The sequence below is a fragment of the Hyperoodon ampullatus genome (assembly GCF_949752795.1).
Source record: "Hyperoodon ampullatus genome assembly, chromosome: 1".
In the NCBI taxonomy this organism is placed as follows: Eukaryota; Metazoa; Chordata; class Mammalia; order Artiodactyla; family Ziphiidae; genus Hyperoodon; species Hyperoodon ampullatus.
Window position 1 is genome coordinate 218,535,803 of NC_136914.1, and position 18,905 is coordinate 218,554,707.

Consider the following 18,905-nt stretch of genomic DNA (forward strand, 5'->3'; position numbering starts at 1 on the left):
CTAGATGTGTATGGACTTTGCAGAGATTCAGTGGAACTGTTTACATTAGCATCAGTGTGAGGTGTGGTCATCATTCCATCTAACCTGTGACAATTGTGACAATGGAGTGGGGCCCTGATGTCTCCTAACTGCCCTCTTGGGGGAAACCAAATTCCTTGGGCCTGAGCTATTTGGTTCAAGGAGTTGTTTGCTAAAGTATATCACAGCCTAACAGGAAAGCAGTCCCACATTTTCCTAGAAATTCAGAAAACCTGGTTGTCACTTGTGTAGGCCAGCTGTTAGACTGAGCTTTTTGAGCTGGAGCTTTTTGAGTATTTCACACTGTCAAATGGCCCCAAGAGACACAAACAGACACCACTCCAAAACCACAAGGATGGGATTTTATTGAAATACCTGATTAATAAGAAGTTTCTTATTGATTCGAAAGTTTAATTTCCCTTTGGAGGAGGATTGATAATTTTAGAAATTAAAGTGCTACTGAGTGGGAAAAGAATCAAGTTTTTCAACAGTAGGTTTCAAAGCTGGAAGAAAAACATTTTATTTTGCTTAAACAGAAACTCTTCATTGTACTCAATCAAGGGTGTTTCATAGCACACAGTATATCTCTGGGGTACATGTTGTAGCTTCCTTGAGCAATCTCACCATAAAGTTAGTTCTAGCAAGGTCCTCCTGGAGGCTCCAGCCTTAGTTCCATGAGATATTTCAGTTAGGATGGTTAATAACAGAGCTGGCATCGCCAAAAATCCATGTTGCAGCTAATGCTTAGATGCGGGAGCTTTTTCTATTAGGAAGGAGGTGCTCATGCATTTCATTTGAAGAGGCATAAACTCCAAGTAATGATCAGTTCTCCAGTTCCACTTGACAAGGAGGGTGTCTAATCATCACTAATTCCTTTGGTGTCTGCACTGTGGCACCAGCTGTGTGATGAGCATGTCTGGAATTAATCTGGATGTAATGTGGCATCCTTGTCATTAGCATTGGTTAATCTCCTCAAAACTAGAAGCTCCTGGGTACACTTTCTATGCAAATGCCTAAGACAGAGGGAACGGACTTGGCATCGGCATTTGTGGGGAGACAGGAAGGTGACACAAACCTCATTTCTGTGATCTTGGTGACTCAGATGAAGTCCTCAGTGCAGCCTCAGGACGGCATTGTCCCATCCCTAGGAATGCAGTCGGGATGAGATGGGAAGAAGGCACTGGAGAACAGGGACTGTGGAGAGGGCCGGCTGGTGATCCTGTGAATCAGGTCTCGCTGCTTTCTGTGTCAGAGCCGTGCTCGAGGAAGTCGGTCTCATCTGAGATGAGAAGAACACAGTGGGCCTATTAGCCGGTATAAATTAGACTAATGTGATAATGACTGCCTGCCAGTCCCTTTAGGAGTTATACCAAGACAGACAGAGTATAGCCTTTTTTTTAGTAGAATATTCTGGAGACAAATCATGATTCACTGTCATGTGCACTTTCATCAACTGTGAGGTTCCCCCCCCACCATGCATCTGAAGCCATAATTTGCATCATTTCCTTGTTTTTATTAACTTTGTTTTATTTTAGACTCAGCGGTTTTTTGGGGGTTTTTTTGTGGTACGCGGGACTCTCACTGTTGTGGCCTCTCCCGTTGTGGAGCACAGGCTCTGGACGCGCAGGCCCAGCGGCCATGGCTCATGGGCCCAGCCGCTCCACGGCATGTGGGATCTTCCCGGACCGGGGCATGAACCCACGTCCCCTGCATCGGCAGGCGGACTCTCAACTACTGCGCCACTAGGGAAGCCCAGACTCAGCCGTTTTGTTTGCTCACTGACTCAACCTTTTCCTAAAGAAGAAAAAAGGAGGAGCAGGTCCTTCCAAGGTTTAGATCCACAGGTATTAAGAGGGGGACCAGGTCCCTCATTCCCCATCAGGCAGTTTCCTGGGATCATCGTTCTTGATGTAACCCTGTGTCTTTGCATGTGCTGATGTCCTGAACAGCCCTGTCCTCACCGTGCACACCTGGGAACCTGCTCTTCTTTCCAGTGTCTCCCCTGTGGAGCCTTCTCTGCCTCCCCCCAGATACCTGTTCATTCAGAAAACATTTGAAATGATGTAACAGGCCCTTGCTGGAGCACTGGAATAGCACAATGGTTACAGCAGACCCAGCATCTGCCCTCCTAGAACTAAGAGGTTGGTGAGGGTTTTAGACAAAAAAGTAAGTAAATAAATAATCATAAATGGTTTGAACAGTGGTAGTTCATATAAAGATAACTGGAAGCTAGGACGGAGAATGATAAAGGAACTCAGAGGTAAGGAGGTGAGAGGAGGCCTCTTCGAGGAGGAGACTTGTAATCTGTCCCTCGGAGAATGAGAAGGAGACTGCTGCCCCTAGAGCAGGGGAAGGGAAGCAGAAGGAAGGAGCTCGATGAGTCTGAGGGACTGGAGGAAGCCAGCGGGACGGGCGAGAGCGTGGGTTAGGGGCTCCCTGTCTGGGTCTGCAAACCTTTTGCGCATGTTCCCATGCAGAGCGTGTTACAGTTCCCTGGGTTTGGTGTCTGCAAATCTGTCACCTGTCTCTGTGATCCAGTCATCTGGCATCATTAGCTCTTGGTCGCCTACTGGGTGCATGGTAGGTACACAGCAGGTTTTTGAACGGAGGAGTCAACTCAGTGTCCTGTCTGTGCTGGGGACTGATTGTGTGCCTCCTTCAAAGCTGCTACCTGTAAAGGCAAGTAGCAGGTCCTCTGGGCATCATCGGGCTGTGGTGCCACAGGTTCCATGGCTGGGATCGTCTCTGGTACCCCCAGTAGACACAGAACTGCCCAGACTGTGTTTCATGGTTGGTGCATTGATATTTCTACCTGCAGTTCTTGCTCTGGCTGACTCTGGTTGCTTGGATAACTTTGCAGCAACTTTGGCTTAATGCTGTAAATGAATTCCGTAGCCAGTGATGTAGTAATATAGATATTCCAGGATTTGGGGCTGGAACAGCCACGGGAGATCATCAGCTCAGCTTTCTCATTTAATGAAAACCAGAGGGTTAAGTGACTCATCCAAGGTCACATGATGAGGTATTGGCAGGAAGGAGACTCGTGCCTGGAGCCCTTGACCCCCAGGCATTGCTATTTCCACTATATACCTGGTCTCCAATTAGGCCTCAACTCTCCGTGTAAGAGAGTGGTGTGAGAGCATGGGCTTTGGAGTCTGGCTTCCTAGCTGCCTCTGCTTCACTGCCTATGCTTGGCTTTGACATTGAGCAATGCCTCAGTTTCCCTATCTGAAAAATGGGGTAACAGCTAAATTTATCCTTTAGTGCAGTGACAGTTAAATAAAATAATGCATACAAAGAACCTGGTCTTTAGTAAGAGCTTCATAAATGTCAGCTATTATTATCTTTTCTCCAAGCACTATGCTGGAGTCAGCACATATTTTCAACAATCCTTTCCTCTATTTATGCATTTTTTTTCTAGCTACTGAACTGGATTTTATTTATCCATCTCTCCCTGGGCAAATGTCTGTACTGTTGGAAAACTTCTAAATCCCAAACTATTGTTTCCTTATTAAATTTTAGGAAATGACACAATGCTTATGATGTATTCTTGCCTAATGCTGACAGTGTTGGAAGGAGGCTTATTATGATTAGAGAAGTTAATTAGTCATGCACACGCAATGCAAATAGCGTGGAGGAGAAGGAGGTCTCTGTGGGGAGAAAAATGGCTTGAACTGTGGTCTTGAAAATGAAATTATAAATGAGACAAGGGATTTACATGCATAAAATCCATCATGATAAAGAGAAATGGAGAAAATGCAATTGGAAATGAAAAAGTACGAAAAGGCTTCAGTTGTCTAAATGGAACGCTAAGCCTCATGTCTTCTGTTTATCAGGTGCTTAATAAGGGTGTAAAGGGATGGGTAGATGGGTTGGGAGTCGGCAGATGGGTGGACAGCCGGATGCATAGGTGGGTGGATGGATTTGCGGATGAGTAGATGGATGAGTGGACAGGTTGGTGGGGGACGGATGGATGGGGAGATGGGGAGGTGGATTAAAACAGAAGGATCACCTGATTTTTGACAGTAAGACACCTGGGGCTCCACACCTCTGGCTGTGACACTGTCCAATCTACATTGTAAATTTCCAGAATGACCTGCAGAGGAGGCTGTGATGACGGCGGGGTCCCCACCTGCCCCCAGGAGAGCCTCAGGCCTCTTCACGCCTTCATGCTTTCTGCTCTGATAGGCCTCAGTCACCACCGGAGCTTCCCAGGGGAGCATAGCCGCTGTGACGGTTCTCCGCGCAGCACTTTGTCCTTTGACCCAGCTCTCCACCTCACCTGCCTCCCCAGCTTTTCCCCAGGACCATCTGGGACACTGGGATTACCGTCAGCAAAATTCCATACAACATCAGCCTCTTCTCTGAATGTTTCTTCCACCTTCTTCTACCGGCAGAAATTAAGCTGTTCCCTGAGTATCTGGCTTCTCCTACAACCCTCTCAAGAGTGGGCTACTGTTTTCGTACCGCATTTCTCGGAGCCCAGAGAAGGGTTAGGTGCCTTGCTCGCTCCCATTGCTAGCTCTGCCCTCCTCCCTTCAAAATCCCAGCTTCTCTCCAGCACGCCCCCTCAGGCTGTCTCACTGCTGTCACTCAGTGCTGCAGTCGTCATCTGCTCCTGGTCCCCCTCCTTCACTGCAGGTTTTAGCACATAATAATCACAGCTAACACTTGAATAGTATTTCCTATGTGCCAGGCACTCTTCTAAGTGCTTGCTATATTAACTTATCTTCACAACAACCCTCTAAGGTAAGTATTATTATTATCGCCATTTTAACGGTGAGGAAACTGAGGCACAGACAGGCTAAGTAATGTGTCCACGGTCATACACTGCTAGTCCTTGATGGAGCCAGGGTTTGAACTCAGGCAGCCTGGTTCATTTTTCTATACCCCAACGCTTTGGTCATAATTCTTACTGATTTCAGCATCTTCTGGAGTAGCGCTATCCAATAGAATGTTCTATCACGGGAATGTTCTACATCGTCACCTTCCAATACAGTAGTGTGGACCCTTAAAATGAATTTTTTTTGGGGGGGGTGGTTCGCAGGCCTCTCACTGTTGTGGCCTCTCCCGTTGCGGAGCACAGGCTCCGGGCGCGCAGGCTCAGCGGCCATGGCTCACGGGCCTAGCTGCTCCGCGGCACATGGGATCTTCCCGGACCGGGGCACGAACCCATGTCCCCTGCATCAGCAGGCGGACTCTCAACCACTGCGCCACCAGGGAAGCCCTAAAATGAATTTTTAATTTGAGTTATTTTAAATGTGAGTAGCCAAATGTGGCTAGTGGCTGCCATACGGGACAGTGCAGCTCTGGAATCCATGCAGTGTCTGGCTTTTTAGTTCGTGGTCTTGTTAGTGCCCAGCAATCGTTGCTTCCATCCTGTGTAAGCCCCAGGATTCCCATGGTCATACTCTAGTTCTTGCTTCTGTTGAAATGTCACTAAATCCAAGATCTTGGATTCAAGCATCTCAACCTGAGACCTACCTCACCTGTATTTCCAGCACATTGTCTCCAGTGCCGTCACATCAACAATTTTCAACATGATCCACACCTTCTAACATTTACCCTGCCATGTTTTTACTGGCCAATACTCCTTACATCCAGACTTCTCATCTAGCTTAGAGATAAGATGACCCATTATTACAGTTACGCCTTAAACAGATGTTTGACTGCGTAGCTAGTGACATCCAGGTCCTGGGGTCCTCATTTGCAGGAGATCCTTCCAGGACCCTGGGAGAGGCCCTAGAAAGGTCAAAAGGTCACACGTTATTGCAAAATTTGCAAAGTGAGATATTAAACCACAATCAGTTAAAAATCACTGTCTTTTTCTATTCAAACTTCCCCTCTGTTGCAAATGCCTTTTTGTTGGGTAGGGTTGAATTGGCCAGAGGCAGTTTTCGGATGTGGCTAAGGGGAAGTTGAGTTGGCGATGCATTTATTTTGGGTAAGTGGGATAACATCTGTGTATAGTTATGATATTACTATCTGTCCTCATGTAGATGTGGCTTCTGGAATATTCCTGCTGCCTTCTATGCTGACCCATCCATCATCACAGCACAAGGGGTCAGAGCCTGAGGTCATACGGTGATATGAGCGTGCCTTACAGTGCCCAGTACAGGAAATGTCTGGGTTGTGGGGGAGAACCAAGCTTCAAAATGTGTGGACCCAGCAAGCAGTCTGTGGAAATTTCTCATAGATGCCTTGGAGGAAAGAATATCCTCAATGACACAACATGTATAAAAAACAGTGGATTTATAAGGGTGAATTCATGGGGAAAAATGCTGTGTATGGGCAAAGGAGAGACTCCTGGGAGTTGTGAATGCTTAATTTTGGGGAAAGATTCTGTCAAGTTCTAGAGAAGACTATATAATTCTTCCCCCAAATTTGGCCTCTTCCCAAAGCAAATTCATGCAAGAAGCTAAAAGCCTCAGTTATTTAGTTTGTTCCATGGAATCAGCTTTGTTCAGATGCTCCAGACATCAAGAGGAAACTTGCAGAGGACTTTCTCCGATAAATGAAAGCGCATTTTAAATTTAGACTTTTTTTTAAAACAGAGGCAGGAGCTAATGTTTTTATTATGTCTTTATGTGTATAGCTTGGTGTAATTTCTTAGCATTGCCGCATATTTTAAAATAAATTTATTTTCCGTGTGTATCTACATATATACACATGTGCACACATCTGAGGGATTTTTTTTTTTTTTTTTTTGCAGTGCGCGGGCCTCTCACTGTTGTGGCCTCTCCCGTTGCGGAGCACAGGCTCCGGACGTGCAGGCTCAGTGGCCATGGCTCACGGACCCAGCCACTCCGCGGCATGTGGGATCTTCCCGGACCGGGGCACGAACCCGTGTCCCCTGCATCGGCAGGTGGACTCTCAACCACTGCGCCACCAGGGAAGCCCCTGAGGGATTTTTCATAGTCATAATTGAAGAGGATTTCTTAAAAATAAATAAAACTTTAAGACAAACCCCCCCCCAAAACACTTATAAATCCACTATTTTTTTGATGGGCATGATATATATAATAGAATCTATCACTTCTTCTGTATTTGTAGCATAAAACCTGTAGCAGTATTACACAGAGTAAGTATATCTGTGTGAAGTCACATGTTTTATTTCTTCAACCCTCATAAGAAAAAAAAAACCGATATCAATCAACCTTGTTAGAGGAAAGACTGACTTATCTTTCTGTTCTCTAAGATTTTTGTCACGTGAATAGGCAAAGGAGGGCAGGAAAGAAAGTAATACAAAGTTGTAATACAAAGTAATACAAGCTTTTATTAGACAGCTGATAAAAAATCATGTTATTTTTCTGGATTTTTGTGATGTCTGTAGTAGGTATTGAGTTTCAAACTTACTATTTTCTCATTCTAAAAAAATTCACTTTTGTATTTAATTTCATATTTGTGATTTCGTAAACTTTCTCTTAAAGAGGGCACCCAAAACGTCTACATTTCAGGGCCCCCAAACCTGGATTCCTCCTAATGCCAAAGCCTAACCCTTAGTTCTCTGGTCCCGCCCCCCACCAACCCCGCTTCACACGCACCTGACAGTGTTCCAGCCCTGATTAAACCAGACTTCCTGTTTACTGCCACCTGAGTGTCACTGGAAGAAGACACATGACTGGGATGGCAGTTTCTGACCTCAAAATGGCTCTCGGCACCATCCTGACCCACGTTGTTTCTTGGTAGATGCATCTCCCTACTCTATTTGATGACCATTTTACACCTGTGCTTTCGTCAAGCCTCCCACACCTTTCCCTGTCCACTCCCTTAGCTGTTCTCATGTCACTGAGAATACAGACAAGAACCTCCCATCTTCCCCTGTCTGCCAGCCCGACTCCTCTGTGTTGTCCCTCCCGTCGTCGGTGACAACGGCAGAGCTCATGTTACCGTCTAAGGCAGCTACCCCACCAGGGCGGTAGCCCAGCTCTTCTGGAAAGTGCAAAACCTGTGAGTGTAACAGGGGCTGTGGGTGTCCCTCCCGTTCCCCTCAGCCCACCCTGGACTGGAAGCCACGGGGAACAGCGCTCTAACCTGCCAACAGTCCCCAAGGCTGTTCTTTGGCCATGAGTGTGGGGACGATGTGGAAGGGCCGAGTAGCCCTTGGTCAGTAGGGGGCAGGAGTGAGAGGATAAATGCTCCAGCCCCTCACCCTCCATGAAGCAGTTCTGATTCCAGGAGTCCCTGGCTGGACTGAGCCCCATGTCCACAGCCATCAACACAGCCTCTGTTGACTTCCATCCCTTCCATGTCTTACTTTCCCAGGCTCTACTGTGCTTCATAAGATCCACCTCCCGAGTTAACTACTTTCACCTAAATCTTTGCTCAGGGTCTTCTGTCTTCAGACGGTGTCCCAAACCCACTTACCACCTTCACGGTCACCGCCCCAGCCTAAGACACCTTCATCTCGAGACTGTAACACTGTGATGGGCTCTCAACTCCTCTCTGCTGTTTGTGCCCCATGTGGTCTATTCTACGCAGAGCAGCCAGATGGTCTTGATCTTTAAAGTGCATAAATCAAATCATGTGACTTTCTTGCTGAATATCCTTGGATAGTTGCCTGTCAAATCCAAGCATCTCACCATGGTCCCCTCTGCCTCTCTGACCCTGTCTCATGCCCTCTCCCTGTCACCCAAGCTCCAGTAACACGTGTCTTTGCTCTTGAACATGCCAGTCTGCTTCTGCCTCAGACCCTCTGCTTCAAATCCTCCACCTCTGTGCCTTCCTATGGCTGAGTCCTTTGCATAAATTAAATCTCTGCCTGAGTGTTACCTTCTCAGAAAGGTGACCGCTCTGTGATAGAAGGAATAATGGTGCATTAAAGACGGCATACCCTAATCCCCAGAACCTGTGAATATTTATCTTACATGGCAAAAAGAGACTTCTGTAATTCAATTAATGATCTTGACATGGAGATATTATCCTGAAATGGATGGCCAGTGTAATCACTATGTAACCCTTTTAAGGCAGGAGGATCAGAGCGAGGAAAGGCAATATAACAGGGGAGAGAGAGAGAAAGAGACAGAGAGAGAGGTGCTGTGCTGCTGGCTTTGGAGTTGGAGAATGGGGTCAGGAAGCAAGGAGTACAGTCAGCCTGTAGAAGCTGGAAATGCAAAGAAATGGATTCTTCCCTAGAGCCTCTGGAAGGAGTACAGCTTTGCCAACATCTTGAATTTAGGGCTTTTGCCCCTCAGAAATGTAGAAGAATAAATCTGTGTTCATTTAAGGCACTAAGTGTGTAGCAGTTTGTTACAACAGCTCTAGGAAAGAAATACACCCGCCATGAACCTTTATCCTGTGCTATCTTCTCCCCAGCACTGATCACAATCTGATCGGTAGCATTTATGATTTATTTGTTTGTTCCCTGTGACCCCCATTAGAATGTAAGCTCCGCGAGGGCAGGGACTCTGCACTGTCACTGCTCTGCTCCCAGCAGCATGTGGAGGTGGGGCTGTGTCTTTGCACGGTGTGTGTGGTCATACATGTGGCCCTGCCAATCCCATGCCTGATGCTACTTGTTGAACGCATGATGAAGACTGTTCTCCGGGATGACCACTGAAATATGCTCTCCTTTACCTACAGAGACAGGCTACCCTCCCTCCCTTAGCTGAACCTTCATTTTTTCTTCTCAGTATTGGTAGGTGTGCCCTGAGCCAGCCGTACCTACCACCTGATCTCCTCATGGGACCATGACATTGGCTTGGATCTTTTACTTTCCAGGACCGATCAGGTTATGCCCGATAATGTGCATGATTATAAGTACACTTCCCAATTAGAAAGATAAATCAGTGGTAGAGCTGGGCCTCCTAGGGGGACCAGGAAGCCATTTGGATTCCAGGGTCATTCTCAAGGTCACATTCTTAATCCCCCCACTCAAGGTGGCCATTCACTGTTCCTTTTTCTGGAGTCCAACCCTCATGGTAATGATACTTTCTGCCTATTTTTACTACTACTGTGAATGTCTTTCTATCCTCATAGCTTCTGTGCACATGGACTTTCTACTATCTCACATCACCTATGGTTGCTACACTCTCTGCCTTTCAGAGTGGAGTAAATGCTTGATTTACATACACCAAGTGAGTTCCTTGTTGTCACTAACAGTGAAGGAAATCCAGGTTTTGTAGGTTTGCATTGTAAACTGCTCTTGATCAAATTAGCACATAGATTAGAGAGGCTGCGAACTGAACCCTGAACAGTTTGCATTGGGAGTCAGAAATTTACCAACTCATCTCCTCATTAAAGGAGAAATCACCTTGAACAGCCACCACAGGCTTGGTGAAATTAGCATTTTAAAACAATTGAATGCATTCTTTCATCTTTAATGTTGTTATAGGCTTTAATGGAGTAAATAGAGAAGGAAAAGTTAGTAAAATACAAAAGGGAGAAATTAGGCAGGCTGCTAATAATCCTTAGCAGAATTAAACACAGATGCCTCAAAGGTATTTCTAGCCTGCTTTACAGAAAATAGCTAAATAATTCACTTTATGAATCCTCTTGTGGCAGCAAGTACCATGTCTTTAAAATGTTGTAACATTTCTTTCCGAGTTTCTCTGGAAAGTTACACGAGGAAGGGTTTTTAGGTGGCAGTGTTCAGAATCTCTAAGACGTTTTAGCCCTGTCATTTAGGGGAAGTGGAAATTGTTCCGGTGGACGGTGCAGCTACCCCTGGCCCTGGGGGGTGTGCTAGGTGGAGGAAGAGGAAGCAGATCAATACCACTCTGGTTTTCTGGGAGAAACGTCTTCCAGTGACAGAATGGTAAAGATATGTTGCGTCTGTGAAACTGTATACTTGGTTCTGGGATTGTGGGTCTTTAAATGGCGGAATCATCAAAGGCAACCCTGGGGAGTGGATGCGGCTTGTTACCCTGAATCATTTTCTCAGGGCAATGCATTCGTTCATCAACAAGTGTTTCTGAGCACCTGCCTGGCGCGGTGCTGGGGCTGACGCGATTTGGTGGTCAGCATGCCAGGCCTGGTTCCTGCCCTTTGGAAGGCAGGAACATTCTAATGTTCCCTGCATTCTAATGGGACCATTACTGAGCACGAAAACACATTTTGAGAAGTGCTGTGGAAACAAACTGTGTCGTGATGGAGATCAGCAGAGGAGGCTTACTTATTATGTTTAAGCTGAAACCTGGAGATGAACTGGGTGGAGATGAGGAGTCATTTCTAGTGGAGGGATGGATTTGTGCAGAAGCCGAGAAGAGCTCCGTGCATTCCAGGAGCTGGGGAAGGCAGGCCTGCCTGAGTTAGAGCGGGCAACCAGGAGAGTGTCAGGGAAGAAAAACTTTCTTCTACCTTCTTAGGTTCAGTGCCTGGGGCCTGTGAATTTAACTGAAAAGACATTAACAGGTTAATATTTTACCTGCACAGAAGTATACAGAAGAGAAATGAAACTCAAAAAAACACCAAGACTCAGGGACTTATATACCATCTTAACAAAGGAAAAGGGGTTTGCGTTTCAAGGGATGATAAACTGAAGAAGTGACTAGGAAGTGTATGGGAGGAGCTAACGGAAGGTAAGGGTTATTTTAGTAAGGTGTGTTTATGGAGATTCATCTGGGTGCTGACTCTCCATCTCCGGTAATAAAGTATAGGAGGGGAGGGCACCTTCACAGAAGGAAATTTATTATCCGCTTTTATGAAGAAAAGTGAGGTAAGAGAACTTCCGCATCTGTTGATTCTCAAATCCTTCAGTTCAAAGCCATCTTTGTGCTAAGGTGCATATTTTGGCCTGGTTTAACCTGATCCGCTTCAAGAGGCACCGATGATGGGGGGCAGAGGACAGAGGCTATACAGTGGAGGGCTTGTGGGCCATGGTAAGGCTTTTGGATTTTATTCAATATGTGACAGGAGGTACAATTGAAGGAGTTTAAGCAAGGGAGTGACATAATCTGATTTACATGTTAAAAATTTGCTCTGGTGTCTTTGGGAAGAATAATCATCTCACTCCACTCGTCTCCATTGGGGAAGTAAGCTCAGGAGACAGGGTGTGGAAGCTAATGTGAGGTCAGCCAGTCAGCAGAGAGCAATGGGTGTACTTGGGGGGACCGCTGCCCCTGGCTAGAGGCAGAAGCTGGGCAGGCTGCCGAGCGCAGTGACTGCTGCTGAAGCCAGGTCCAGAGGACACTCGGAATGAGGGCGCAGACGCCCGGGGTCACCACAGGGCCGACTCTGCTGTGGTGCTGCAGCCCCACTGGGAAGGGAGCCGTGGTCGGGTGAGCTCCATGGGGTCCTGGGGAGCACCGGGGGCTCTAGGAGAGGTGAAGGGAAAACCGCTTCCCTCAGTTCTCAGCGTTGGGAACCTGGGGAGAAACCCTTGGGGTCAGAATGGTGGAGGCCTGTAGAAAGAGGGCAGATGTTGTCTTTCCTACCTGGTGGACGGCGGACCAGTGCCATGGCCAAACTCACCATTTTTGCCTAGTTCCCCCCTCCACACACACACACACACACACACACACACACACACACTCACTCACCCCCAGTCCTGAGAGTGAAGTGGACATGGCTGCTGAGGTAAGGCAGGAGTAGTGTGGAAAGTGGACCCTGACCTGATTATCTCTGTCGGAAGCTGAAGGCTCCATTTGGAATCAGAGGATGTGCCTGAAGTCTGAGGTTCTCCCCACAGCAATGGGGTTAGTAACTACTTTAGAAAGTGAGCCCAAGGGCAGGACTTTGCATAAATGTGCAAAGGCAGAGCACAGCACTGTAACCTACCACAACTCCCCCTGCCCCAGGGGAAGCTCTCCTTAATTCTTTTCCTTCTCAGTAACTCAAAAATAAGGAAAAGACATAAAGTTTTCAGTCTTCAAACTGAATCTCTAAGGGGAAAATAAGCAGATCTTGAGAAGGATTCACTTGTACTGTGTTGAAATATAAGATCTTAATCATAATGAGTGAACAACAACAACAAAAAAAACAACCAACATGAAAACCATGTAATAACGCTAGAGAGAAGAAGGAAATGGAGGAAGGACAAAACATGCAAAAGAAGGAAGAGAAAGAAATGAAAGATACTTCTAACAAATGCTTTGCTATATAGAGGAACTTAAATTCAGTAAAATAAGAGCTTAAAGAAGAGATAAAACATAGTAGTAGATATTGGATTATATATAAGGGAGATGTTGAACTTAAAATAATAATGAACCCGCAAGAAAGAATACAAAATAAAGAAAACAAGATAAGAGCTAGAATAAAAAGCTGACTTATCATAATGAATGCAGAGAATAAAAACAGATATTGAAACAGAATGATCCGATTCAGAATAATTGGCATCCTTGACAAAGAATCCAATAAATGGAACAGAAATATTATTCAAAGATATTTTGGGGGAAAAAACCCATTTTCTTCCTAAAATCAAACCTCTCCTGATAAAAAGGCAGTAATGATCATTGTGTCTTTTTTACTGCCAAAAATAAAATAATTCAGAATGATCAATACTAAGACATATCCCAATAAAGATAATAAAATGCAAAAGGAAAGAAAGAATTCTTCAGGTATCTAAGGGGCAAAGCAGGTCACATTTGAGGTGGAGCTTGGGCAAAAATAGATAAATGGAGACAATGTGGCAAAAGAGCTGGGTGAGCATTGAACTCGTGGCTGCATATAAAAAGAGCAAGTTGCATACCATAATTGTAGAGGGCAAATGTTGTAAACCTTTAAAATGTGCTCAATACTGTGACAGCAACAACAATGAGAATGACAAAGAAACAGGTGAAGGAGATTAAGAGGTACAAACTTCCAGTTGAAAAATAAATGAGTCACAGGCATGAAATGTACAGTGTGTGGAATATAGTCAGTAACAGTGTAATACCTTTATATGGTGACAGACCATAACTAGAATTATCATGGTGGTCATTATGAAATGCATAAAAGTATCAAATCACATGTTGTGTTAACAGGAACTAACTCAGTATTGTAGGTCAATTATACTTCAAAAACAGACACACAAACTCATAGGAAAAGAGATTAGGTTTGTGGTTACCAGAGGCAGGGCATGAGGGGAGGGGGGATTGGATGAAGGCAGTCAGAAGGTACAAATTTCCAGTTTAAGGTAAATAAGTACTTGGGATATAATGTACAACATGACAAATATAATTAACACTGCTGTATGTTATATACGAAAATTGTTAAGAAGAGTTCTCATCTCAAGGAAAAAACTTTTTTCTATTTATTTGATTTTGTATCTATATGAGATGATGGGTGTTCACTAAACTTACTGTGATCATCATTTCATGATGTACGTAAGTTGAATCATTATGCTGTACATACATAATAATACATACAGTATTGTGTGTCAACTATATCTCAATAAAACTGGAAGAGAAAAGAACAGTAATATTGTAAATGAAAATTAGGGCTGTATTTGTGTGTGAGATGAGAAGAAGGAGAGATAAATGTTTTTATTCATGGGGAGGATTAAATAGATGTATCAAATATTGGTAGGTCAACTAACAGAGACGTTCAAGCTTACTTATAAATGTATAAATATAACCACTTGAAGAACTAAAAGCAGATGAATAAGACTTTAAAAATATAAAAAGAAAAAGCAAATGCTCTAAATAAGACTGAGAAAAGATAACCCATATAGCAAAAAGAAGCACTGAAAACTTAAAAAGAAGCACACACACAAAAGAAGATGATGGAATGAGGCAAAACAGCACCAGTAACTATAAAAGAGCCAAACTCATTCACTAAAGAAAGAAAACCTCAGCCTCAGGTTTTTAAGAATTCAATTTTTGAATGAAAGACATTCAAAGTAAGTGATTTAATAATGTTAAAAGCAAAGGGCCCTGCCAACACCTTGATTTTAGCCCAGTGAGTCTTCAGATCTCCAGAACTGTAAGGTAATACATTTGTGTTGTTTAAGCCACTAAATTAGTAAACTAATACATGTACCAAATAACAAAGCATCAAATTATATAAAGAATAAAGGGCAGGGACTACAGTGAGAAATACACAGAAACGTAAAAGAGATTTTAACTCACTCCTGTTAGCGTACAAAATTGGGTCAGAGATTGCTGACTGCTAGTCAGAATCTGTGTGCTCTTCTTCCCAAGTACACAACTGGACTACAGTTCCCAGATTCCTTTGCAGCTAGATATGGCCATGTCACTAAATTCTAGCCAACGTGACGTAAGAGGTTTCTGGGTCAAGAGTTTCAAGAAACTCACTCTGCTCCCTCTTCCCTCAAGGCAACGATGAGGCCTTGGGTGACAGAGGAGTCTCAAGGTGGAAAGAACTGGGGTTTTGAACCACTGACTGGAGGAGTACCACCTTGTGACCAGGACATTTTATGAGAGTGAGAAATAAACTTCTAGTGCATTTGAGTCATTGTATATTTGGGGGTCTTTTTGCTACAGTAGTCCAGTTTAAGAATTAGGTAAAATAGAGGAAAATATATTTAAGAATTAAAAAAACCTGGGAATTAAAATTAATCAGATCAGTTTAATACACATTGGCATATCAGCTAATGGAGGCTACCCTTATTTTCAAGTGGTCTTTTCATATTTATTAAAAATGACCATAGGGCTTCCCTGGTGGCGCAGTGGTTGAGAGTCTGCCTGCCGATGCAGGGGACACGGGTTCGTGCCCCGGTCTGGGAAGATCCCACATGCCGCAGAGCGGCTAGGCCCGTGAGCCATGGCTGCTGAGCCTGCGCATCCGGAGCCTGTGCTCCGCAGTGGGAGAGGCCACAACAGTGAGAGGCCCGTGTACCGCAAAAAAAAAAAAAAAAAAAGACCATATAATAATCATGGAGAAAATCTCAATAAATTCTATTAAGTCAAAAGGGGTAAGATTATATTTTCTAACCGCTATGCAGTAAAGCAAAAGTAACTGACAAAAACAATAGGGTTCCACTTTTCTTTCCAACCCCAGTACTTTCATGAAAAAGAAGAAAGCATTTCTTAAATTACCCTTTATCTCTCCTTTCATACCTTTCTATAATATTTGAAATTTCTTATTTGATTCTTATATTATTTCTTAAGAATCGGGGCAAAAATGTAAGGGCAGAAATTGGGTTAGTGATTTCCAGGGACCAGAAATGGGGAAAGGAGATGACCTACATCTCCTTTAGGTAATGAAAATGTTTAGGGGTAATGAAAATGTTCTGTATCTCAGTTGTGGTGATGGTTACATGGCCTTATCCAAACTCACAACTGTATACCCAGAAGGGTAAATTTTGCTGTATGTAAATTATACCTCAATAAACCTGAATTTAAAAAAATAAAGCAAAAGTAAATTCAGATAATAGAGTAAATTTATGGGCAATAAAACAGTGGGGGTTTTTTCTTATTCTTTTTTTTGTATCAGAAAACACACTAGTAATGTAATGTAATGTACTGTAATGTAATGTAATTTAGAATGCCTGTTTGAACCCAGTGCAGTCACCCCTCCATATCTGCAGGTTCCACATCCTTGGTTCAACCAACCATAGATTGAAAATATTTGAAAAAAAAATTCCAGAAAATTCCAAAAAAGCAAAACTTGAATTTGTTGCATGCAGGCAACTATTTACATAGTGTTCACATTGTATTTACAACTATTTACATAGTATTTTACATTGTATTATGTATTATAAGTAATCTAGAGATGATTTAAAGTATATGGGAGGAGGTAGGTTATATGCAAATATTGCTTCTACACCATTTTATATAAGGAACTTGAGCATCCGTGGATTTTGGTGTCTGCCGTGGATCAGGGAACCAATCCCCTGCAGATACTGAGGGACAACTGTAGTGCACCGAATCATCTGGGTTTCAAATCTGGCTGTGTTGCATTTGGAATTAACCATGGCAAGTTGGTACTGCTTCAGTATCCTCTAGCATGGTACAGTACCAATATCCAGGCTGTACTTCAGAATCCTAATATCAGGGAACATGTGGTGATTCTCTCACTTGAAAAGAGACAAATCACCTCTGCATAAACACATTCCAAACCCAAGATTCAGCAGGATGGAGAGAAATCCTTTAGGGCACATCCTGAGACTGGCACCATCACCAAGCTCTGCATTTACCTCCTTATGACTGTAAGCCATATCAATGTGTGGGAGGCTGGCCCTGAAAATCAGTCATCCTGATGCTCATTATCTAGAACTTCCTAGAAGTGGACCATTTTATTTTATTTTAGAAAAGAATGTCAACAAGAATTTTAAATACAGTTTTAACCAATATTTAACAACTATGACATCTCCCTCCCCCAACCCATTTGAATACAATATGGACTCAACGTAAAGGTGCTAAAATCAGAGGGGTTTGGAGGGTCACTACTGAAATGCCAGTTGGCGTGTTCTGGTCAGTGGAAATGGTCTGAGTTGGATTCTAGGCCCTCTGTTGCCTGGGCCCTGCCTTCCTCTCCTGTGCCATCTCCGCCACAGTCACATCAGTCATTGCCAATGTTTGAGCAATGTCAATCTGTTCATTTCAAATCTCCAGGTGTTCACTCATGATTTTCCCTCTGCTTCCTCATCTTTCTCTGCCAAGATACTCTTCCTCACCCAGCTGTCTACTCCAGGAAGCCTTCCCAGAATTTTCTGTCTAAGCTAAGGGCCCCTAATGTTTGTATTCACAGCTCCTTGTGCATACAGCTATTTTCATCACCCACCAAATAGTATGTGTCAGTCTTCTAAACTGGACTAGAAACTAGAAACTTCTTGGACTAGAAACTCCAAGAAGGCAAGGTCTCTGAGAAGTAGTCACTACTTTGCCCAAGCAGTCCAGTTCACTAAGATGTTACTTTATTAATGCAACTAAAAATTCAACCAACCAAAAATGATTTTGCTTCCTTGTGTGTTGAGCTAATCTGGAAAGAAAATGGAAACCACATGGACAATTTAGCATTACAGTAGAGAAAGGGGAAATTCCAGTGGAAAACTTAGTCTTAACCTTATCACCAGGTAATGCTATGAATGTGCCCTTATCTCATCTATAGATGTGCTGGTTTCTTTTCTCTTCAGCTGTGAGACTAAACGGCTGAGGAGGACACTTCACCTTACTTCCCGGTGAGGGTACAGGAACCTGTGGCCAAGGAAAGTGAAACTACATTGACTGGTGCAAATCAGGGCCAGAGTTGTATGGTAGATGCACAGGCAGGCGTTCTGAACTCTGGATGAAGCTCAAATGCTGAGTCAGGAATAAGCCAGCTGTCAGAATGCAAGAACCACTGACCCAAGTGAATGAGGAAGCAAATCAGGACAAGCTAGAAACTCTAGTAAGGTGGTTCAGATCAAGCTGTGTGGCTGGGAGGGTTTTGGCTGGGTGGGACCTCTATCGCACCCCCTGGGGATACTCTCAGGGGAATTTCTATTTATAGTAATAGCTTTTATCTTTTTATTTCAACATGAGATTTTTTTAAAAAATCACAGCAATATATGCCTACATTTTCATTATAAAAATTCAAACATTTCAGATTCTTTACATTTTTTTAAGTCAGAATCTTTTTTCTCCTTCTGTTTCCTCCCAGGAAATCGCCGATAAGAATTTGCTGAATGTTCTTTGAAACATCCCTAACATTTCAAAACGTGCATTTATATATGTGTGTGTATGTGTGTGCAGTGTGTGCACACATGCATAGCTTCGATTTCTTTTTTTTTTGTACCATTTTAAATATACGTTCAAATCGTTTGTCCACTCTTTAATTGGATGCTTGTTTTCTTAATAAGAGTGAAATTGGCAAAAGAAAGAAATAGATCAATAGAGCATTAGAACTTAGAAATACACTTACACATACATAATAAATTTTTAACAAAGGTGCAAAGGCAATTAAGTGGAGAAAGGATAGTGTTTTCAACAAATGGTGTGGAATAATCAGATATCTAATTTTGATCTTACCTCACACCATATATAAAGATTAACACAATGGATCATAGAGCTAAATGTAAAACCCAA